Genomic DNA, 25,284 nt, shown 5'->3' with positions numbered 1-25,284 from the left:
GTGTGTATTTGCATTTTGTCCCCACTTTCTTACCCACTACCCACCTGCATGCTACCTTCCAGCAGGCAGCCTGCTTGACTTTACCTTATCCTCCTGGCTTTTGTTTTTCTGAAATCCTGAACTTCCCCTAGGGGGAGAGAAGGTGGAAGGAGGTGGGGAGACAGACAGAGAGAGAGAGAGAGAGAGAGAGGCGGGAGGGAGGGAACACAGAGTGAGTGAGGGAGAATGTATGTGAACTAACTCCCAAGTGTGAGAAGGAAAGAGTTCAAGATTCTCATCAGTGGTGACCAGGTCCTGCTCCCTGGAATGCTCTGGCAAGAGGTCAGGACTTCTAAGGGGAAAGACTGTGGTATCCTGCAGGGGCTTGACCACAGACCCCACAGCTCCCAGCATTAACTCATCCTATGTGACCATTAAGCAGCAGAGCCCCTTCCAAGGGACCATGCATGGGAAATGTGGACAGTGGGGCAGTCCTGGGGCCTGAGAGGATGAGGGCTCCTCTCTATTCCCTAGCACTCTGCCAGGTTCCTGGTTCTTATGTAATCTTGGGGGGATGGAGGTGGGGAGTTCCCCTGAAGGCAGATTTTATTCCTGCTCAGCAAGATGGGGCCTCTGAACCAGATTTTACTTGCTTGAGAAGCATTGAAATAGAGCCTCCCCACGTCCCTACACCTGTCCTGTAGGCCTGAGCCTCTGCGAAGTGCCATGGTCTCTACCTGACCCAGGGCTCCTGCCTTGTCCACAGCAGTGAGGCTTATGTGGTCCTCAGCTTGTCACAGCTGGTTCAAGGAAAATGACTGCTTTCCAGGCTTCTACTATCAGAAAAGCCAATGAAGTTGTTGCCTCTCTTCTGGCACACCAAGCACAGCAGGTCTCATCCAAGCAGAGCAGGATATCATCATGGCCATGTGAATTCTGGGGGGACACAACTCAGCCCATAATAAGAACACTGATTGAAACCCCATGGGGCTCCATGATTTCATTTTCTACCTGGAGAAAGAATCCAGGGCAGCCCGGGTGGCTCAGCGGTTTGGCGCCGCCTTCAGCCCAGGGCCTGGTCCTGGAGACCTGGGATCGAGTCCCATGTCGGGCTCCCTGCGTGGAGCCTGCTTCTCCCTCTGCCTGTGTCTCTGCCTATCTCTCTCTCTCTCTCTCTCTCTCTCTGTCTGTCTCTCATGAATAAATAAAATCTTAAAAAAAAAAAAATCCAGGCCTTCTAGAAAGCACTGCCTTTTTTCATTCCTTCTTCATCCTGTTATATCATTAAGGCAAACACTAGAAAAAGAGGGAGTGAATCATATATGTATGTGTTTAATAGACTTCAAAGAAACCAAGAGCTCCAACCATGCTGTTTTCCAACCACAGATAAGGATCATGCTCTGCTAACCCACACTTCTAGAAGGATTTATTTGACCCATAGATCAGTGTCACAACCCCTACCTGCCACCCCCCTCCCAGACACAGTTCCTATTTTTCACTCCTTTAGCCTTAAAGCATCCCTGCTACTCCCACCATCACCACCTTTTTTTGGACCGCCCCTTCCAGGGGAGGGTGCTCATCCCATTATGGGAATCAGCCCTTATAAGGACTTCTTGACCTCCCCATACCCAGCTGGGCTAGACCCTTTGCCTCCTTTTATCTCAGCATCAGAAGAGTGATTTCATCAGAAGACATTCCTATTGTGTGCTCTACTTTGAAAATGCTCTCAAACCCATTTGATCTTTGTGTCTGGGGGTGGGGGAAGGAAACTAACGTTTATTGAGTTTGCTCCATGCTTTAGCTTATTGTTAGTGGTTTTACATCTGTGGTTTCTTTAATCATCACATCAACCTATGGCATAGTTGTTTATCAGGAAAACAATGTTATTATGATGTGTAATCCTGCCAACCCACCTCACCCCACTAATGTGCTGCACAGAGAGGGTGGAGTGGAGACCCAGGAAGGCCTGAATATCAGGTTGCACGAATCTGCAGACCAAAGGGCACAGCAATCTCAGGAAGAAGACAGTATTCTTGAAGGTAGGGGGAGGGTAGGTGGAGTGGAGAAGTGGGGAGTGGAGGGAAAGTGGGCACCATGAGGAGTACAACTTTGGGTGAGTTTTAGAAGTCTGTGCAGGATAGTGCTGGTGTATCCCACCCCACCGCACCGTTGCTATGCCAGAAAAGGCTCTCAGTGACATCTCTGATGAGTGTCAGCTGAGACTTGTTAAATTTGAATACAATTGCTACAAGCACCAATTATATTATTATAGGAAGCAGCAAAGCTCAGATTTGGACCCGAGGGGTTCAGGGCAAGAGCCCTCCTCACTCAGCTATGTGGCTCCCAGGCACGTCAGGAAGACCAGCACTAGGGAGCTGAGGCCTCTTCAGAATGAGAGAGGATGGGCCTTTTTTCAAAGCTGTGAAAATCTGCTTCCAAACAGGTTATCCAGTGTCTCTCTGATACCCACCATATAAATATAATCCTTTAAAAACCATTTTCCTAATGTGAAACATTCATGTCGTTCCTGAGCTTTCAGTATCATGGACAGGAACATGTCTGTGCTTAGGTCATGTTCTGCTGATCTCTCTCACTCCTCCGTAGTGGTTGATCACCCCCCTCCTTGATCATTCCTATGATGGAGGTGGCTTTCCCTCCTAACTTCATGAAGCCTTTCCAGGTCACCCCTGGGGGTAGGCCTACCACCTCTACATCCTCCTCCAAGTGGCCACCACCAGAAAACACTGTGGCCATTCAGTAGTGGCCTTTACCTCTCAGAGTTGCCAGGACACTCACTTAAATGTGAATTTCAGATAAATGAGCAATGATTTTTAGTATAAATGTATCCCAAATACTGCACAGGACATACATATACTAAAAAATTTCCTCATATATCTGAAATTCAAACTTAACTGGGTATCCTGTATTTTATTTGCTCAATCTGGCCACCCCTTCTCAGAGGGCTTCTCTCTGTTGTCTTTACCAGCAGAGCCCTTTATTTCATTTTTGTGAAAAGCAAGATGTGATTGGCTTTCCCTGTGCTGAAAGTAGGGCAATAGGGTGGTGGAGGGGGGTGGCTGATGCATTTCAAGAATTAAAAGGATTCATTGCTTGTGTCTTTCCCACACTGGTCTTCTTCAGCCTCACAATTACTACTATTCCCTTCCTCCCTCTCATGCTCAGCTCCAACTCTGGGCCTAGATTGGTGGTTCTCTATCCTTTAAAGGTGGGGAGCTAGTGTTTGCTTCCATCAGAGGTTTGTTTGTTGACCTCTCTGGATACATCTACCTCTCAGATCAGTGAGGTGGACAAGGTGAGACACAGTAACTCTCTGCCCCTGTGTATTCCATCTGGTGGCTTAAGAGCCACAGGTCCTACTAGGTGAAAGATCAGCCAGACTGGGACAGTCTTTTTGAAAATGGACTCTTTAACTACCAATGGCGTGCCAAGCCTTAAAGAATGGAGGAGTTAGCATGAATGAGGGAGGGAGAAGAGAAGACAGTGAGACCCACTAGGTAGCGTGTCATGGTTCACCAGAAGTGCAAAAGTGTCCAGAGGCCTCCCAAACCAGGTCAGGATACATCTGCTCCAGAGAAAGAGGGTTCAGGGCCCTCTCATTTATCTGCCCCCCTCTCACAGAGGGGATACCTGTCCCAAGGATCACCTGGCTTAGTGTGTGAGCAAGGTCTATGTAATCACATGATGTCTGAATAGCCAACCCACATCAGATCCATTCAAAGCAACTTTATGGAGCATCTGCCACGTGCCAAGTATAATACTAGGTACATGTGACAAGACTGAGAAAGATACAGTTTCTGCCTTCAAAGAACCTATATTCTCTTGTGATACAGAGCCACATGAAGAAAACATCTCAAGCCCGTGTGTGGGTACTACCAGAGCAATCTGTGCAGGGCACTGTGGGAGCCCCAGCAGTGGGTGAGGGACACATACCTAGGCTTTCCTGACGGCCTCAGTGAGTGAGATCTCCCCTGACACAGACCCTAAGAAGCAGTCAGTACCCATCATTTTAAACCATGAGACTGAGGAAAAATACTTTTTTTTTCAAAAGCCCACATTTTCAGGAAATAACAGCCCAGCCTACCCAGTGGTACCCCTTACCCATAGAAATCCAACACAGGAAGCTATTTGTTCAAATGTTCATTACATACAAACACCTACCTCCTCCCTAGGTACCCTCCCCATGCCCATCCCTTCTCTTCACCAGCAGACTCCATCTGCCTGGGCTAGTTTGGGCTAATTAATTAGCAGTAAGGATCTGATTTTTACATATCAACTCTGCTTGAATCTGCCAAGAACATTCAAAGTACGGCCAAGGTGGGAGAGGAAACATGTTTTCTCATTATTTTACCTACAAGATTCATTTGAATGGGCGAAAATAGGACTATTACCCTAACTAACTAGTTGAATGAGAACAAATTCCTCATTTGTCTTAAATATGTCACCTGGAGAAGGTGATTAAAGTAAGGACCACTAACGAGTGGTGTTTCTGGAAATAGACAAAAGCACACACAGGAAATGGGATGGGTCCCTAGTAGGTCCTCTGCATAAACAGAGCCACCCTCTGCAAGGAAGGCAGGCTCTGGAGGGCAGTGGATCAGGGGCACCATGATTCTCCCTTGAATGACAGGGTTGAGTAATGCCTGGTCAGCTGCCGATTACTATACAGTGATTAGGACTTTGCTCTGATGAAGCAGGAACTGCAGATGAAATACTAGACTCTTGGCATCACCTAAATGGCCTTATGAGGTGTAGATAACAGTAAGGGGAGCATGAGCCACTTAGTGATTACATACGGTCGTCTATAGGCAAGTTGCAAAGCTATTTGCCTTTATTAACTCATTTGTCTTCTCAGTATCCTTTAAAGCAGGCAAGGCTATGGTGTGTTTGGGAAAGGAATGCTAGTTGGCTTTCTAAGGCAGCTTAGAAGTTCAATTTGTTGAAAAGGTTGCTGAATTGCCTTTGCATCTTGTCAAAATTTAGTACCATCCTCAGATTGCTGTGTGGTTTAGAGAGAGCCATTTAGGCCCTATAAAAGTGGCAAGAAGGGTATGAGGAAGGAGTAGCAGCAGGAGACGAGGCCAGTGTCCAAAGGACATTGTGCTACTGTTCTATGCCTCTTCATCCAGCCCCTCTGTAGGAAGACTTCCAATTCACCCAGGAGAGTAAAGACCTAAGACTAACTGTGCTGTGGAGTCTATTATGGCATGCTTTCTGTTTGCTCAGTTTCCTCTTTCTTTATTTGAACAGAACAGTCAGATGGAAGAGTCATGGTGCTCCTACTTGGAGGCCCTCTAGAACCTGGTTTCCTTGCAAAGCTAAAAAGGGCAGCTGTGTTTATAAGGAGCTGCTTGAGACCTATCCCATTTCCTGTGTGTGCTTTTGTCTGTTCCCAAGAACACCACTCATTAGTGGTTTTCACCTTAATTGCTTTCTCCAGGTGATGTATTTAAAATTAAATGTTTTTTTCATGTGTTTATTTGCCATCTGTATATTCTCTTCAGTAAAATGTCTGTGCATGTCTTTTGCCCATTTTATAACAGGATTGTTGAGTTTTGAGAGTTGTTATATATTCCAGAGTCTCATCCTTAGTCAAATTTGATTTGCAAATATTTTATCCCAGTCTGTACAAGCTTTCATGGAGCAAAGGTTTTTAATTTTGGTAAAATCCAACTTGTCAAATTTTCTTTCTATGCATCACTCTTTTGGTGTCAAGTCTAAGAACTCTTTGCATAGTTCTGGTTCATGAAGACTTTTCCTACAGTTTTTTAAAAAGTTCAGTTTTGCGTTTTATTTTTACATCCATGATCCATTTTGAATTAATTTTATATAAAGTGTGAGGTTTATCTCATGTTTTTTTTTTTACTTACATTTGTCCAGTTGCTTCAATATAATTTGTTGAAAAGGTTATTGAATTGCCTTTGCATCTTGTCAAAAACTAGTTGGCATATTAATTAGGGTCTATTTCTGAGTTTGCTGTTGTTCCATTAATCCATATGCCTAGCCCTCTGTCACTAGCATGCTATCCTGACTGCTAAAGTTAACACAGGCCTTAATAAGGGGTAGAATGACTCCTCCCACTTTATTCTTCTTTGTCAAGATTTTTTTTCGCTATTCTACGCCCTGTGCATTACTATATCAATTTTAGAATAAGATTGTTTCCATGATATCTCATCCACCTTGCTAGAAAACCTTGTTTGGATTTTTGTAACAATTGCATGAAGCCTAGAGATCAATTTAGGGAGAGTTGACATCTTTGCTATGTTGAGTGTTACAGCCCATGAACACAATGTTTCTCTCCAGGTATTTAGGTCTTCCGTGATTTCTTTCACCATCACTTTATAATTTTCAATATAGTGATCCTACACATGTTTTATTAGATTTTTAACTATTCAGACTAAGGGTTGTGTTGCATTTTTTATTTTTGTTTCCACGTGTTCATTATCAGTATATAGAAATGCAATTGGTGTTTTATGTTGATCTTATATCTTTACTGAACTCACTTATTCGTTCTAGAAGATCTTTTTGTAGATTACTTGGGATTTTCTCAGGAGACAATCATGTTTTCTGCAAATAAAGACACGTGTCTTTCTTTTTTTCTACTTGCAATGTCTTTTATTTCCTTTTCTTGCCTTATTTCAATGGGTAGAACTTCTAGTACTGTTTTGGGTAAGAGTGATAAGAGAAGACATCTTTGCTTTCTTATCAACCTTAGAGAGAAAGCATTCAGCCTTTCACCACTGAGTCTGATATAAGCTCTAGGTTTTTGGTAGATGCTTTTATGAGGTTGAAGAAATTCCTTTTATTCCTAATATACTGAGAGTTTTTTTCATGAATGGTTGTTGAAGTTTGTCAAATGTTTTCCTGTGTCAATTGATATAATCGTATTTTTCTTCTTTGGACTGTTGATGTGATATATTACATTGATTGATTATCAGATACTGAACCACCCTTGCTGTGGAATAAATTTGGAATAAAGCCCATGTGGTCATGGGATTCATGTATATGTATATATTGCAGTACATGATATACACACACATATCCTGTTGGTTTTGTTGCTCTGGAGAACTTTAACATATCTACCTACATCTATTTAATCTCCTAAGAGTTTATGAACCACAGAAGTCTCTCTTCATCCCCAGACTCCAAAGCACCATGAGAAAGGGTTCCAGGATCAGAGTGGGTACTCTTGTTTTGAAACCCAGGCCTCCTCTGGCACAGCCTCATGTTTGTTCCCCTGAAAGAAAGCCTTCTCTCCTTCAGCAGCATTATCCACAGACCTCTTATTTTGCAGGCATTTTCTCTCTAGGAAATGAGGGAGTTTTCTTTTGTAAAGCAGAGACATTTGTCTTCAGTAAGGAAGAGATTGATATGGCCCTTAGGGTTTCCTCACTCTAAAAAGTATAAGACAAATAATACTCTGGAAACTTCTTTCTCTAAGTTGAGAATGTCAGAAAAACCAAAGATCATGGGAAACAGGAAGAGCGTTTTGGTCTGATTCTACAGAATATGATGAGGAGTTTACCTGGAGTGAGTGAGAATGTGGGTCTTGATGTCACTGGGCTAGATGTAGAGAGTAAAGGCCTATGGTTAACTGTGTTGAGTGTAAGACCCCTTTAACAGGCAATCTGATGGAGATGTGGATTAGGTTTGATGAAATCTTGTCTGCAGAAATGTTTCCTTGGGAAATCCCAATAAGCCCTCACATATAACATTTCCAGAGAAGTCAGACTTTAGTTTAAACTGAAAAACAAAGACCCTGGATTTTCATAATATTCTATTTTAGGAATAGAATGATCACCATCATGCTGGGAAGTGAAACCCATCGTTTCCAGCTCAGGTTGTCCACATAAGTGGCCTTTTTCAACCCCTGTAAAAAAGAATTCTTAGTACCAGCTAACTCAAAGCTACTAAAGGAAATGACATATTGGTTGGTTGGGGTGGGGGGTGCTGTTCCCTTCCTGCCTAAAGGGAATTTCTTAGAATCATAGAATCTCAAATTTGGAAGTTACTTTAAAGACCAATCTAGTCTAGCGGTGCCACACTCCAGCTGCACATTAGAATCGTCTGGGGGAACTTGAGAAAAATATCATGCCTGCTCCCTACCCCAGAGATTCTGATTTTAAATGACCACAATTGGGGCCTGGGCATCTGTATGTTTGAAAAGCTCCTCAGGTGATTTCAATGGACAGCCATAATCAAAAAGCACTAATGGAATCCAACCTCTCCCCAATGCTACAATGAGCCTTAAAAGATTCAGGTTATAGATTTTCTGAGTTTGTTGCCTAGCATATAGGAATACCTCCTGTCTCAGGAAACTCACTAGCCCCCAAGATAGCACTGTTCTATTTTTTTGTTGCCTTCTCTATGTTAAGATGTACTCTGTTCTGCTACCCTCTGACATTCTACAGAACAATCTCTGTTCTTCCTCAGGCCAGTTCCTCAAATATGAAAACTCTGTGTATCCAGAGCCTTCCCCTGCAGCAGTCCTCCAGCTGGCAGATGGATTCAGGGCCTGGTGGTCTTCCGTTTATCAATATCCTTCCCATAGGTCTCTCTTGGGAGTGATATATTTGGAGGCTTGGAGACTTCTGGCCAGAGTTTCACGGCTTGGTCCTGTGACCCACATGTTTCTTTGGGCAAAGCAAATGCTCCCTCTGAACTTCCATTTCCTCATCTGTAGAAGAAAGTGATTGGGATATAGATGAATCCCCAGTTAATGTCATGAGTTTCTAACTGGCTATCTGCAGTCTGTGTTCAGGACCATGAAGAGAAAAACAAAGCCAATAAATAATACATAATATAGTATCATCTTATATGTATGCCATGCTTTGTATTTTTCACAAACATTTTCTCATTCTATACTCTCACCTTCCCTAAGAAGTGGTACAATGTGTTTCCAGTGCAGATCCAGGGAGCTCATGTGATCTGCTTTAAGTCACCCAGTTAATTGTGGGCACAAGAAAGGGCAACATTATCACTCTTTACTGTTAGTTCTTTGTTCTGTAATTGAACACCTAAATCACAAAGTTCTTAAAAGGACTGGAAGTATCTTCTATGCCTCTAAGACCCAGGAGAAAGCTGGCACTGCATAAATATAGTTGAATTAACCATTTTTTACCCTGCCCCCAACCCACCTTCCCTCTGGCAACCATCGGTTTGTTCTCTGTATTTAAGAGTGCTTTTTGTTTATCTCTTTTTTTATTCATTTGTTTTGTTTCTTAAATTCTACATATAACTGAAATCAAATGGTTTATGTCTTTTCTCTGACTTATTTCACTTAATATCATGCCCTCTAGGTTCATCCATGTTGTTGCACATGGCAAGATGTCGTTCTTTTTTATGGCTGAGTAATATTTCATTGTTTGTGTGTGTGTGTGTGTGTGTGTGTGTGTGTGTGTACCACATCTTGATCTATTCACCTATGGACAGACACTTGGGCTGCTTCTGTATCTTGGCTATTATAAAGAACACGGCAATAAACTTAGAGGTGCGTGTATCTTTTCAAATTGGTGTTTTTGTTTTCCTTGGTGTATACTCAGTAGTGGAATTACTGGATAATATTTTAATTCTATTTTTAACTTTTTGATAAACTTCCATACTGTCTTCCACAGTAGCTATACCAGTTTGCATTCCCACCAGCAGTCCACAAGGGTTCCTTTCCCCCCAACACTTTTACTTTTTGTTTTTTATTTTAGCCATTCTGACAGGTGTAATGTGATATATCATTGTGGTTTTGATTTGCATTTTCCTGATGATTAGTGATGTTGAGCATCTTCTGTGTTTGTTGGCTGTGTGTCTTCTTTGGAAAAATATCTATTCATATCCTCTACCTATTTTTAATTGGATTATTTGTGGGTTTTTTGGTGTTGAGTTGCATAAGTTCTTTTTATATTTTGGAGATTAACCCCTGATTGAATATATCATTTGCAAATATCTTCTCTCATTCAGGAGGTTGCCTTTTTATTTTGTTGATCAGTGGACTGCCTTTTTGTTTTGTTATGCAAAAGTTTTTTACTTTGGTCTAATCCTGATAGTTTAATTTTGCTTTTGTTTCTCTTGACTGGAAAGACATATTTAGAAAAATGTTTCTATGGTCAATGTCAAAGAAATTACTGCCTATGTGGTCTTCTAGGAGTTTTATGGCTTCAGGTCTCACATTTAGGTCTTGAATCCATTTTTAACTTATTTTTGTGAATAGTATAAGGAAGTGGTCCAATTTTATTCTTTTGCATGTAGCTGTCCAGTTTTCCCAGTACCATTTGTTGAAGAGAGTGTCTTTTCCCCATTGTATATTCTTTCTTCCTTTGTCACAGATTAACATTGTGATGGTGGGTTTATTTCTGAGCTCTCTGTTCTGTTCTTTTGATCTATATGTCTATTTTTGTGCCAGGACCATACTGTTTTGATCACTACAGCTTTGTAGTGTTTCTTGAAATCTGGAATTGTGATATCTCTAGTTTTGTTCTTCATTCTCAAGATTGCTTTGGCTATTTGGAGTCTTTCCCCCAAAATAGTTCCATACAAATTTTAGGATTATTTATTCTAGTTTTGTGAAAAATATTGTTGGTGTTTTGATAAGAATTGCATTAAATCTGTAGTTTGGCTTGGGTAGTATGGACATTTTAATAATATTTGTTCATGCTTCTAATCTACGAGCATGGAGTATCTTTGCATTTGTTTGTGTCACTTCAATTTTTTCATCATTTTATGTTTTCAGAGTACAGGTCTTTAACCTCCTTGGTTAAGTTTATTCTTAAGCATTTTATTGTTTTTGATGCAATTGTGAATGAGATTGTTTTATTAACTTTTCTTTCTGCTACATCATTATTAGTGTATATAAGTGCAACAGATTTCTGTATATTAATTTTTTATCCTGTGACTTTACTGAATTCATTTATTAGTTCTAGTAATTTTTTGGTAGAGTCTTTAGGATTTTCTCTATATAGTATCATGTCATCTGAAAATAGTAAAAGTTGTACTTCTTCCTTACATTTGGATGCCTCTTGGCTAGGATTTCTAGTACTATGTTGAATAAAAGTGGCAAGGGTAGACAACCTTCTGTTGTTCTTCATTTTAGAGGAAACCTTCTCAGTTTTCACCACTGAATATGATGTTAGCTGTGGATTTTTCATATATGGCCTTTATGATGTTAAAGTATATTCCCTCTAACCCTACTTTGTTGAGAATATTTATTGTGGATGTTGTATGTTGTCATATTTTTCTGCGTCTGTTAAAATGATTATGTGGCTTTTGTCCTTCCTCTTATTGATAGATGTATTGCATTGATTGATGTGTGAATATGGAACCATGCTTGCATCTCTGGAAAAAATCCTACTTGATCATGGTGAATGATTTTTTTTAATGTATTGTTGGATTTGGTTTTCTAATATTGAGGATTTTTACATCTATGTTCATCAGAGATAGGTGGCCTCTAATTTTTTTGTGTGATGTCTTTGTCTGGCTTTGGTATCAGGGTAATGCTTGCCTCGTAGAATGAATTTGGAAGCTTCCCTTCCTCCTCTATTTTTTGGAATAGTTTTAGAAGAATAGATATTAACTCTTATTAAATATTGGTATATTTCACTTATAAAGTTATCCAATTCTAGACCTTTTTTGTTGGGAGTTTTTTGATTACTGATTCAGTTTCATTGCTGGTAATATGTTTCTTCAAATTTTCTTTTTCTTCCTGATTCAATTTTGGAAGGTTATGTTTCCAGGAATTTATCCATGTCTTCTGTATTGTCCAATTGAGGGGCATATAGTTTTTCATAATGTGAATTAAACAGTTCCTGATTAAGATGTGGATGTCTGTCATCATAAGGAATTTCAAATGATCACAGAGTGATCAACCTCCAGGGATGGAAACAAATCCATTTCTACAGTAGGCAGTGGGACAGGTGGAGTGTTCAGGCCCAACTGTCTATGAATCACTGAGGGAGCTTTCAGAAATACCAACGCCTGAGTCCTTTCACAGACCAACTAAATGGGAATCACTGCATTTGGGGGCAGGCAGTAGCATAATCTTAAAGTACGTCAGATGATTCTAATGTGAAGCTAGTGTTAAGGAGATTGGGGCTGAAGCTGCGGTTTTCAGCTTACTTGGGTATCAGAATCATGTGGAAGGGCTTGTTAAAACCTAGATTGCTGGGTACCACCCCCAGAGTTTCTGGTTCATTAGGTCGGGATGGGGCCTGAGAATTTGCTTTTATAACAAGTTCCCAGGTGATACTGATACTGCTGTTCCAGAGCCTACCCTTTGAGAACTACCCCAGCTAAAGGATTATGTAAATGGTGAGGGTTTACTTGTCAGCTTAGAAGATGACAGCCACATCCTCCGCTTGGTATCCAGAGGTCACAGCAGTGAAGACAGTATGTGCCAGTCACAGAACAGTACATCTGACAAGCATCAGCTTACTTAATCTTGATGCCCCCACTCTGAGATGGTTTTAAGATTTCCATGTCATAGATAAGGAAACTGGGACAAAGAGAGGTTAAGTAAGCTGTATACCTCACTTAGTAGCTGGCCTAATTCATATTCAGACCTAAGGTTATATGACTCCCAAATTCACACACTCAACCATTTTCCAGAGAGGAGATCCAGATGCTCTGTGGTTACTTGGAGTCACCCAGCATGTAAAGATGGAGCTGGAACCCACATCCAGGTCTCCTAGCTCTTAAGCCAACTGTCCTTCCTTTCTGCATCACTTCTAATCTCACATGACTAATTGCTTAGGATTCTAAGGTTAGGATTTGGGCTACTGGATGTACAAGATTAATTCAAGATGAGGGTAGCTAGTCTTTCAGAATTAAAAATAAATCAAAGCTCAAGGAATTTTGATATCCTCTCTCACCTACCCATCTGTTCCATCTTCCTATGGCCCCCAGCGGCAAACCTAGGGGATGGCTTGAGCATGGACCACAGCCATGAGGGCTGCCCAGAGCCAGGCGGCACCTGCCAGCAAGGTGTGCTCACTGCTGGTTTCAGAAGTCTTCATTCCTATGCGGATTTGTTTGCAGATTCAGCAACGATTCATTGAGTGCTTACTCTCCAGGCCCCATTCTAACCCTAGAGTAAACAAGTGGGGCAAGGTCTTTGCTTCAGAGAGAGAAAGAAATATCAAAATCATTTTATGTGGTGATTTTTTAAAAAGACTTTTTTTTATTTATTTGAGAAAGTGAGAGAGAGAGAGAGAGAGATCATGAGCAGGGGAAGGGGCAGAGGGAAAGGGAGAAACAGGCTTCCCGCTAAACAGGAAGCCCCATGTAGGGCTGGATCCTAGGACCCTGAGACCAGGGCATGAGCTGAAGGCAACCGCTTAACCACCTGAGCCTAGAAGGTGGTGATTTTTAAGACTTCATGAAGAAGACTTAAAATGGTGATTAACCTCAGAGTATAACTTAAATTGGGAGGTGAGGGAAAAACTCTGAAGAGGTAATAGTTGACTTGAAACCTGAGCAACAAGAGGAATCAGCTGTTTGCAGAGGTAGAGGAATGGGGATATGGACAGAAGGAACACCAGTACAGAGTCTTGAGGCAGGAGCAAGCCTGAGGTTTCTCAGGCAGGTTAGAAGCCAGTGTAGTTAGTAAAAGTGGCAGGAGAAGTGGAAGGAGAAGTGGACAGTGTGGTCATAAAATGTGAATTCATACTGTGTGTGACAGAAGGTAGTGAGCAGACAAAAGCAGGATGTGATGTGGCCAAGCAGCGGGTGAGGAGTGGACATGGAAGCCAAAGCAGAGGCTCCTGGAGCCATGGATAATTAAGGTGCTTGCAGACTTGGACTGGGACTTAAGCCATTCTGCAGAAGTACCTGTCTCTTCGTGGGCCTGGTGCCAGGTCCCTCTCACTTTTCTCACAAACAGCATCTTTGCAGCCCTTGGGGAAGTGTCACTTCCTTTCTTGCAGTTCTGAAACCAGTTTGTTTGCCACTCAGCGATTCTCTGATTTATGAACTTTCTAGCTCTGCATCTTGGCAAGGTACGTGATTTTAGAGGAAGCTAAGGTGAAAAGGGAGGTGGGAGGACTCAACTATGGAGTCTGGCAACATGAGCTCTATCCTTACCCTCTCCAGAGGCCCTCACCTGACACAATGCCAGTTGTTATTGGTGGCGGGCAGGCACTGGCTTGTCCTTGGTGGCCTCAGGCCCTCCACTGCTGTCCAGGCCCAGTTCTGCCTCCACAGTGAAGCCCAGAGGCTTATAGAGGCAGTTATGATCATTCTTCCACTCTTTCACACTGAGGTGTTTTAAGAAAATTACTTCATTTCTCTGAGTCTCAACTTTCTTTCACAGGATGGGATATTAAGAGGAATAATTCCATGAATTCATAGAAGCAGCTCTATGTAGAATTATTATCCTTTTGGTCAGTAACTCCACTCTGTATGGTCAGATCCATGTTACAAACCACTTATAGGATTATATCTCACAGTGCTGTGTATCTCCTCCTTACCCAGCTGCCTCTCTCAGGAGCAGCTATAAGTTGTGTTAAAATAGCTAACAGTTATCAGGCAGTGGTGTCCCTGTTCATACTGGAGGCACTCTACACACCTTGTATCATTTAATCTTCACCCTGTGTCATGGAATCTTCCTAACAGCCCTGTTAATCCCATTCTGTCAATGAGCAAACTGAGTCCTGGAGAAATCCAACTTGTCCAAGCTTACTAACCGAGCCAGTAAGTGCCTTGAGTCTGAGGTCATCAGTTCTATGACTTTGAGCAGGACAGGTAAGTTCTCAGAGCCCCAGGCTCTTCCTGCAGACTTCACAACGTTGTCATATTCACTGAATAATTGAATGCATTCCACAGCTGCACAGAAGTAGACATCACTATTCCTGGCTCACTTCCAGGAACAGCTCAGCATTCATTCCTCAGTGCCCTGGGACCTTGATCAATTCATTAGACATGCGTTGCCAGGGTCTGTACTAAATGAGATGGAGGTCAGGACACTTAACATAAGTCATAAACCCAACAGTTTCTGTCAATGGGAGAGGCTATGTGAAGATCAAAGAACTTGCTAGAAAGGCTTCTATAGGCCCAGTGGGTTCAGGGCACAGTGGGCCCTCACTATTGCTCTGGCTTGCCTAAAACCCCTAATCCTGGATTTTCCACCCCAAGACTCTTTCAGGCTCTTCACCTGTTGGGGAATCTTGTGCCCCTATGCCCTGGCTCCCCAGAGGGAGGCAATTCTAATACTCCACAGGACTGTGCTTCCCCGCATTTCCACCTAAGGGCCTGTAAGAGCAGTGGTCCCCGCAGGGTGTGGGGATATAGGCCAAAGCAGCCCACAACTTCAGAGTTCTGGGAAGTCTGTTTTGTATTTGGTTCATTATTTTGCGTCTCATTCCATGATATTTACAAGTTCACTTTAATATGTTTTTTTGACATTTTCTATTGTTTACCATCAAATAGAAACAGTGCTCTAGGATGTTGTGCCAGGTATTGCCTGTGGCTTTTTTGTGCTTCTGCCTGGCACCCTGACTCCCCTACAGCATCCAGTTAGTGGGAGCTTCGGGTTTGTGGGTCATCATTCATTCATGTGTTTGCACATACTGCACACACATGTGGAGCATGGCATAGAAGTTAAGCCCTCGAACTCCGAGTCAGGTGGACTTGAGTTCAAATCTCTCATCACTAGCTGTGTATGCCTTTGGGCAAGTGCCTCACCCTGAGTTTCATTGCATTTTCTGTGGTTATACTCGCATCTATCGTATTCGACTTTTGTGAGAATTAATTGAAATGAAGCCCGTAAAGCTTTTAGTATCTTTTAGTACCATGTCCCATATAATAGTACAAGATGGCATCTTCTATAGAATTGGTCACTGAAGTGTTAATCAACAATGTTAAGTGGGAAATTGCAAGCAGTGATAAAGATATTAAAGCCTTTAATGTAAAGCACATCAGTGCATGCTGATTTGCCTGTAGGGTCAAGGGTCTTGTCCTTTTGATTGAACCTTCATATTCTTTCCCTTATATAAGTTACAAGTGTAATAAATGGCTGCACTCTCAGTTTGGGTTCTAAAAATGGAGCAAAGCTTTATATGCATATAAGAAGCAAAGTGCAGAATCCTTTCAATACTTAAATTTTTCCCAATCATGTACGCTTGTCTTGCCTGCACTTATTTCAATACCATTGTTTTTTTTTTTTTAAGAAATTTGCCTTTTTTGTGCCAACAACAAAGCTCTTGATTTTCATACTCATGTGTCATTAATTTGTAAGTACTGAAAGAAATTATGTAAATGTGATAGCAAGTACATCCAGCCAGAGTAGAATTGGGAAGAATCCCTGTGGCTCTGGGTGAAGAGCACCCCCACTGGTGGGAACAGAAAGGAGTAGTCTAGGGACCCTCACCCCCACCGTTGCCTAAGTGACATTGAACCCCAGGGCATTAGCACAAATGGAGACCCCTGTTTAAAGTGTGCACAGCAAGCTAACTCTAACACAGAATATAGTCTTTCTGTCCTGACAAACCCAGGAGGACAAGTTTTAATATTGGATCCTGGAACACTGTATCCAGATGGGGCCAGTTGGAGGTCCCTACCCTCCACCTGCCAGTTTTATCTTCCCACACCCACTTCTTGCACAACAAGGCATCTGGCACAGATGGTGCTAAGCTCCATCTGTGCTCCCTGCAAAGTCACCCCTTGGCTACCCTGAGGAGGCCTGGTCCACCCCCAAGAAGAAAACCCAGAGAGGGCCCTAACCCCACTCCCTACCCCTGTTTAGGGGGTTTAGGGCCTTGTGGGCAGGTAAGGTGGAGTCCCAGGTAAACTGAGGATGGTGTAGACCCAGGGTCTGAAAACTTTCTGTAAATGGGCACATCGTACACATTTTGGGCTTTGTGGATCATGCAGGTTTCTATCATAACTATTTAACTCCTGCCCCTGTGGTTATGGACAGTCACACCACTGTGTAGATGAAAGAACATTCTGTATTCTAATAAACTTTACCTATGGACACTGAAATGTGAATCTTAGGTGATTTTCATGTTATTCTTCTTTTGATTTTTCCAACCATTTAAAAATATGAAAACCATTCTTAACCTATGAGTTATATGAAAACAAGTGACTTGGTTCACAGTTTTAGCTTGTAAACCATTGTTTTTAGTCTTTTAGAGAACATTGTTTTCTATAGAAGATGAGGTGGGGCCTTTGGGTTTACATGTCCTGTTGATCTCCAGGCCTCTTACCTCCTGGGGTACAGAGTAGGGCCCTTGAGGACACAGAGCTAAGGGCAGGAGCCCTTCTTGCCCAGGCATCGGTGTGGTACCAGACAGCTTCCAGGCACAAGCAGTCACAGTGTTTTGAACAGGTTAATAAGGGGGTTGGTTCAGGGAAGCTTCCACAGTCCACAAGGGCTGTTTTGATCGCAATTCTGGACCAGACTCACACCATCACCCAGCTATTCCCTTTGCCCTCTCTGACCTGCTGTTTCTAATATTCCAGGCCTCTGCAGGGATGTGAAATGTATGGAAAGTCTCTTTCTGATAAATATAGCCACATCTCATAAACTGCCTAATTTCTAGAAAACTCACTGCAATGCCAACGTGGAAATGGACACTCACCCCAGCCCCCTAGCCCCCTAGCCCCTCCCAGGTGACAGCTCCAACTAGGAATTACCACCACAGCCAGAGCCAGTCTTGAGGGCATTACACACCATCCATATATTTCCTTCTTCCTGCTCAGGCGATGCAGCTGACAGGCCGTCTGAGGAAAGAGCATTACTTTTCATTTCACTTCAGTGGCTGGATTTAGGTTGTTGTCTCAAACGCTGGTTGATGTGGTTGCTGGATAATCTATTTTCCGTTTGCTCGCTTACAAGCGATTTCTAAGGCTCTTGTGGAAATCATTGTTAGTCATCCCTATATTTAGCCTTGAGCTGAATCAATTTGATGGCTTCAAAGCAGAGAGAAGAGAGAGTGAGGGAGAGAGGGAGGGAGAAACAGAGAGAATAGAAAGTGGAGGATATTTTCATAAGGATGCACTTTTCCACAGTTTTTCTCTTTAAAAAATAGCAATGTAAACTCCAGAGGTGGAAATGATTTTTGATAACAGATTCAGTCAAAGAAAGTTATCTAAAATCACATATTATGTCTAACTGACCATGCAGTGATGAGCTACTTCCCCCATGGTTTGACTCAAATTACCATGGGAACAGCCTGCGTCTTCAGAGAGGTGCTTCAGGAATAATACATCTGCAGCCTGTAGCTTCTGCCCAGCCCTGCCTTCCCCCAGGACTGAGCCCCTTTGTGTAGTTATTCATCCAGGATCTCCCCTGGCTCTCAACACCAGCCTCCTATTTCTAAGGGTCAGGACACTCTGGGGATCCTTGGGTAGCTTATAGGGGAGAGTCATTTGGTGCAGGATCCTTAGATCTGCAACTCTAGCTGAGCTCACAATAGAAGGATATCATCTGATTCTAGTCCTTCTTTTCCTGTTTTATGTAAGAGTTCAAAGGAAATATGTTCAAAATGGACAAGGCCACAAAAATAAGAGCTCTTCCTCCTGCCCCACACTCAGTCCTTAGGTGTCCTTTCCTCCCCCCCCATAGCACTTAACACAGACCAGTGCCCGTCAGAAACCATCCCAGAAGCTAAAGGGGCTTGACCCTGTGCCCCTGGGTTTCTCCATAATAAGGACCCATTCTTAGGTCACTTGCCACACCCAGTCCTTCCATTGTTCAGGTCCTATACTAAGGATTTGAGCAGTTGTGAGTTTGGCTGCATGCAAGATGCACCTGGAGGACTCACCCTCAGACCAAATAGAATTGACCCTTGAACAACCTAGGGGTTAGGGGTATTGACACTCACCCTCCCCCACTCGCCCACCCCACACAGGTGGTCAAAAATCTATGTCTAACTTTTGACTTCCCTAAAATGTAACTACTAACAGCCTATTGTTGACTGGAAGCCTTACTGATAACATAAACAGTTAATGAACACATGATGCATGTTATGTGTATTATATACTGTATTCTTATGATAAAGTGAGCTAGAGAAAAGAAAATGTTATTCAGGAAATCATAAAGAAGAGAAAATACACTTATAGTACTGGATTGTATTGAAAAAAATCTGCATGTAAGTGGACCCCCATGCAGTTCAAACCCCTGTTGTTCAAGGGTCAGCCATAAAGCAGCAAGTCTTGGGGTAGGGATTGGACTGCAGATATTTGTAAAGGCTCCCAGGGGTTTTGCGTGCGTAGCCAAGGATGACAGCTATTATGTTAGATGCAAAGATGAATGACTCTGTACTTCACATCCCCACCCCCAAACACACCCTGCTACAAACCTGTGATTTGGCTTTGCTCCCTGTCTCAGCAAACACCATTGACACCATGTAAACAAGGTACCTCTACAGGACCTTCTTGTTTCCATCTCCACATCCCCCTGTAGACTGTGAAGCCCACACATCAATGAGTGAAGGACATAGCTCTCACCAAAGGAAATCACATCTAGTAAACTTGAAGATTTTGATCTTGGCCAGGGTCAGACCTAGGGTTTCTTGATTCCCAAATAAGGCAGGCCAGCTGGTTGGAACAGTACCTTTTTCCTTCCCCTGGAACACTAATGTTTGCATGAACCCTCTGAGCAGGGCCCTGCTCTCAGGGTGCTGAGCCTTTGATTGGAGTTTGTGATCACCACCAGTTGCTTCTTGGCTTGACACCCACTGGAGGTCCTTGAGGGGACCATATTCAGGACTCTCAGAGTTTTTTGCACCCCATCAGTCTGAGAATCACCCGGCTAGAACCACTGCCAGAAGTTCACAGCTCTGGCCACCCATTAAAATCACCTGGGAAGCTGTGAAATGTCCCAATGCCAAGGGGACTGACTACAGACTGTTTACATCAGTCTCTGGGGCAGGGCTCAGACATCTGTAGCTACTAAAGCTCCTCCAGGTGGTTTCAGAGCAGGCAAGGCTGAGGCCTAATGGGCCTTCAGATCTCAAACATGAGTATTTTAAAAGCTTTCTGATTTTAACAGCCAGCTGAGGTTGTGAGACTGACCACAAAATAAGGGTCCCTGTGTCTTACTGTTCTTTAAGTAATGTAACAACAAACATCTATTAAGCGTTTACTATGTGCCTATCACTGTTTATGTGTTAACCCATTTTGTTTTTTACAACGCCAAATGAGGTAATAATTATAATAAGAGATAATGCTTAATTAGCACTGGGTATGCTCTAGGCACTGTGCTAAGCATTTTACCTACATTATTTATAGAAAAGGCAAACTGAGGCACAGAGAGGTTAAGTAATCTGTGAGGGGTCAAAGAATGTGAAGGATTTGCAACACTCATTCAGGTAACCCTGCTCCAGAGCCTGAGGACTTTGCCTAGGTGAAATATGGGTGACCTAGAGTGTGTGAGGGACTAGAAGCAAGGTCCTCAATGCCGTTGGTGAGATCTGACTGTGTACCACGTAATTCATTTCCTCAGAGGAGGAGCTTGACCTGAACTCAGAGCCTCTGGGTCAGCAGTTGGACAAGGGCTTCATCTCAGAGTAAAAAGGGGAGAACTTCTGGAGCTCTCCCCTAGGCATGGAGGAAAAACAAGTCTGCTTTCCATTTTTACTACCTGATAACTCAGAAAGCTTAAGGATTTAGGGCAAAGAAAAGTTGTTTGAAGAGCGCCATCTTTCTCACCTTCTGAATGGAGTGACTGCCCAAGCCAGGACCATGCATCCCCCTTTAGGGAGGCCCAGGGGCAGACAGCTGTGGATATTGGGCTGAGCACCATTACATGTGTTGCTGCCTTTCCAGCATCTATTCCCCTTGAATTGAAAATAGCTCCCCTAACTTTACTTTGAAAATACACTTCTCCTCTTCAGGCCATGTGGTCAGATGTGTTTCCCACCCTCCTTCCTGAGCCCAGGAAAGTGAGAACTTCACCTACACATGGCCACAGAATTTGTCGAGGGGTGAGCATGGCACCCAAGCCAGGCCAGTGAGATTCAGTTCTGGATCTTTGATGGATTAATTTAAAAACAGAAGTGTTAAAAAAAAAACAAACAGAAATGTTCTTTCTGCTGAGGTCGCTGAGAACATCAGGTGGAAAGGAAATGCTGACAGCCGTCTTGATTCCACAAGGTGAGGGCCAGATTGTTGGCTCCTGAATCAGAGCCAGGACAGTCCTAAGTACAGCATTTTGGGACCTACCTGAATCTACCCTGTGTCACTCAGTGGTGGGAATCAATAAGCCACTTCCTTGATAAGCCAGTCTGAATTGGGTTTCTGACACATAGAACTGAAAAGGTTCTAATAGAGATATTCATCCCATTGTTGCTTTGTGTTAGCTATTTAATCTCTCTGGACCTTACTTTTCTCACCCATCCAATGAGAACAAAACCGTCAACCTCACACAGCCTCTGAACTAATTAAATAAGATGACTTATGTGAAGTGTGGGCAAAGGGTAGGTCCATAAGAGTTGTTAGATCCCTTCCCCTGGTTCCAAGTATAAAACTAAAATCTGGATCTAAGACCTGATAAGAATTAAGATGTAAAAGTGTAACAGAGTGAACCTTGCCTCAGAAAATAGAATATACATTGGCCCAAAAAGATCAGTCAGTAAGAATCAGAAAAATCAAATCCTAGTTAGAAAATTAGCAGATATATGAGCTATCTTAAAGAAATGCCAGCAACTTAAAATCAGAGGTAGAATGCATTGACCTGTCAGTGACTCCATCTTTTAAAAAGAGACACCAGAGAACTTGGCCTGCAGCCTGAGGAATTGAGGCTGAGGGGTGGAGGGACCAGGGGTGAGTTCATGTCAGTCTTTTTCATGCAGGGTCTTTATTTACTAGTGTTGCTGTTGTTTTGTTGTTGTTGTTGCTATTGTTCCTATTACAGAAATGTTTCTTTCATTCCAAAGTATTTACTTTTCAGTCTCTCTGGAAACTTACACAGATACCAAGAACAAAATCGGTCAACTCTAGTTTAAAAAATAGCAATTTTAAAGGCAGCATTTTGAGTTCATGGAAACTTTGAAGTGGGGCTCACTAGAGATTTTAAGTTCAATCATTAATTGAATGAAGGCTCAAAATGTCATTTGACCTCAGAGTCACAGAGCTAGTATATGGTGTGGGAGAATTTCAGTCCAGTTGTGTGGAGCCAGAATCATTCTGGTTGGGTCTTCTGAAGGATGCCCTGAGAAGGTGTTGGTCCTGTGTGGAAGACCCCAAGGCCCGAGAAGTTTAAGTAGCTGGCCTGAGACAGCTGGTAGCAGTCATGTCCTGTGATGGCAGAGTGTGGTATTATTTATTTAAAAAGGCATTGTTGGGACACATGGGTGGCTTAGTGGATGAGCATCTGTCTTCGGCTGAGGGTGTCATCCCAGGGTTCTGGGATCGAGTCCCACATCGGGCTCCCTGCAAAGAGCCTGCTTCTCCCTCTGCCTATGTCTCTGCCTCCCTCTCTCTCTCTCTCTCTCTGTGTTTCTCCTGAATAAATAAATAAAATCTTTTTTAAAAAATAATTAATTAATTAAATTAAAGGGGCACCTGGGCGGCTCAGTCAATTAAGCATCTGACTCTTGGTTTCGGCTCAGGTCATGATCTCATGGGTCGTGGGATCAAGCCCAGTATCTGGCTCCACGGTCCATGGGGAGTCTGCTTAAAGATTCTCTCCCTCTGCCTCAACCCCTGCTCGAGTTCTTTCTCTTAAATAAGTAGGTAAGTAAGTGAGTGAGTGAGTGAGTAAGTAAGTAAATAAATAAATACATACATACATACATACATACATACATACATTGTCTCCCAGGCCCAAGGGGCTCTGAATCTGGACAGACTGCTGGAATGTGTGGTTGGTCCTTCTTAGGACAGACTGATGGAATGTGTGGTCCTTCTTAGGACAGATCTTCTTTTATGGGCAACGGGAGGGCCTAGGAGTCTTGTTAGCAGGATAATAGCCAAGGAAGTCCAGGAGAGTGTATAATGTCATGGTCTAGCACTTGGATTCTGGTGTCAGACCAGCTGAATTCACATCTTCCTTGCACCTCTTCACCCTTTCCAGTGGTGTGATTTTGAACAAATTGTTGGACCTTTCTGTGCCTCACACTGAGATAGGGAAACTGAAGAATCTGCTTTTTGCTCCTTTTCCTGCTTCCATCCTTGTTAGGGCCGGCACCCTCACCCCACTTTACTCATGCCTGTGCAAATAGAATATGCCCTCCTTGTAAGGGACAAGGAATTAGTTATTTTTCCAAAATAGATAACATTTAAGGAAAGACAGGGTAAGAATGACCAGAGGAAGCCATCATATGTGTATTCCAGACTACAGGTGCTAGGCATGTCAAAGCCAGGGCCCTCTGGCTCCAAGAAATAATACCTGGACCTTTGTCTGTGTTCTAACTGGTTCCTGAATGCCTGAGGAGACACATACACCATCCTCAATAAAAACATCAGACCCTGAACAAAGACTAGACTCATGCTTCTATCTTTTTCGAGTCTCCCAAACTACTCTGCCTGTATCTGCTCTGTCTATATCTTCAATAAATGCTTATCTTACTTCCTGCTGGTTCACATTTGATTTCCATCTTACATAAAGCCAAGAACCCCTTTGGCTAGTCCTGGGGGACTCCTTCTGGATCCTAGATCCTTCAGTATCAATACTCCCCACCTGTGACGTGGCGATAGTATTTAGTAGTGTTTGGCATAAAGTATGTGCCCAATGAGAGTAAGCTCATCTGATTAGTTGAAGTCCATTTAGCAATCATGTATGGTGCATCTACTATGTATCATGACCTGTATCAAGGCACAGGAGACTCAGAAAGGGTCAGGACAGACATGCTGTCTGCTCTCATGGAAAGCAGCTAGAAAGGCACGTGGGGAACACTAACATTAGATAAGCTGGACACAAATATGCTGAGTGTTATGAGAGGGAAAAAGTTGGATGCTGTGAAACCCTCTCCGAGGCTGGAGGCCAGGGCAGGCCTCCATGAGGCAGGGATGTTTGAGTGGAGGTCAGAAGGAAGAGTGCACTGGATCCTTGGAGGACAGGATATGAGAAGCATACAGCACCACGCAGGTAGAACCAGGCACTGGTTGTGTATTCAGCAGAGAGCAGGGAGGACTGGGCCCAGCTGGGATCTCTGGACAGACAGTCTCAATAGTCCCTCCCAGTGAGGTGTGCATTCCAGTCCTGGCAAAACTCTCAAGTGTCTGAGTTTTGTGTTTCCCACAAAGCAAAAGGTTTTATGATGTTCCACATGATATAACAGGCCCAGCTAGCACTTTCCTGAGTGGGCTTTATAGGTTAGGACTTCCCTCATTTGTGCATTTCTTGCAGGCAGGTTGTCTGCATTTTTATCTTTGAAAAGCATCTTCAGAGAGCTTATTGTCTAATAGGAGAGATGTGTGGGCATCCATTCAGGAGGCTCTCAGAGGGTATTCTAGTGTGTGTGTGTGTGTGTGTGTGTGTGTGTGTGTGTGTGCGCGTGTGTGTGTGTGTTGGAGAGAGAGAGAGAGAGAGAGAGAGAGAGAGAAACCATAGCAGATGTTGTGGGTCACCCAGCTTGGTGATGGGCCTGACCTACTTTAACTATTGGAGGATCTATCACCAGAGGGGATACCAGTGGCAAACGGCTCTCAAATGGTTGTTGCAGCTGAACAGCAAAGAAGTGTTGGGATCTGGCAGGGCCGTGCCTCCTGCGGGCATTTACAAGACAGCCAATTGAATGCGGCCCATTCCCTCTCTAGGCCTGGCTCTGAGGTTGCCTAACGACTCAGGACTGGGGTCTGATGAAGAAGGAATCCCCAAAGACCAAGGCTCTGAGATGGAACCCAGAATGAATGAGAAGATTCCTTTGGATTTTCCTCTGTGTGCTTTGGTTTCCTCATCTGTAGAGAAAGACATTATTAATACCTTTTGCAAAGAGTCGCTTTGAAGATGAAATTAATTGACACAGGGATCCCTGGGTGGCACAGCGGTTTAGCACCTGCCTTTGGCCCAGGGCGTGATCCTGGAGACCCGGGATCGGATCCCACGTCGGGCTCCCAGTGCATGGAGCCTGCTTCTCTCTCTGCCTGTATCTTTGCCTCTCTCTGTCTCTATCTCTCTGTGTGACTATCATAAATAAATAAAAAATTAAAAAAAAAAAAAGAAATGAATCGACACATGTGGAGTGCTTAGAAGAGGGCCAGGTACATAGTAAGGGCCTGATAAGTGCTATTGTTACTATTGCCACTGTTTTTCTTGTTATTATGGTTTTGCTGGAGTTGCTGCTGCCAACCTTCACTTTTCCCTGTCCTTGCCGTTAACCCCCTCAAGCCCGAGCCTGGGGCAGAGGGTGGTCAGTGGAC

General features: G+C 43.2%; 2 long non-coding RNA genes across 4 annotated transcripts in view; one reads left to right on the top strand and one right to left on the bottom strand.

Moving 5' to 3' along the window:
• LOC140642283 (uncharacterized) overlaps window positions 1-25,284 on the top strand; it is a 121,359-nt gene that overhangs the window by 39,418 nt on the left and 56,657 nt on the right. Inside the window, exon 1 of one of the 3 annotated variants that reach the window (XR_012038770.1) lies at window positions 1,907-2,018. The exons of the other annotated variants lie outside the window; for them this stretch is intronic. This is a non-coding gene — a long non-coding RNA (uncharacterized lncRNA). Of the gene's footprint in view, window positions 1-1,906; window positions 2,019-25,284 lie in introns of those variants that run through there. 3 annotated transcript variants of the gene reach the window in all.
• Window positions 21,950-24,788, bottom strand: LOC140642282 (uncharacterized). The gene is made up of 3 exons (XR_012038766.1): window positions 24,519-24,788; window positions 22,733-23,132; window positions 21,950-22,218 (listed from the first exon to the last, which is right to left on the bottom strand). It is a non-coding gene; the product is annotated as an uncharacterized lncRNA (long non-coding RNA).

This window comes from Canis lupus, chromosome 11 (genome assembly GCF_048164855.1).
Source record: "Canis lupus baileyi chromosome 11, mCanLup2.hap1, whole genome shotgun sequence".
Classification (NCBI taxonomy): domain Eukaryota; kingdom Metazoa; phylum Chordata; class Mammalia; order Carnivora; family Canidae; genus Canis; species Canis lupus.
Note: the sequence above shows the minus strand (reverse complement) of the source record. Positions and strands in the feature narration are given on the sequence as shown.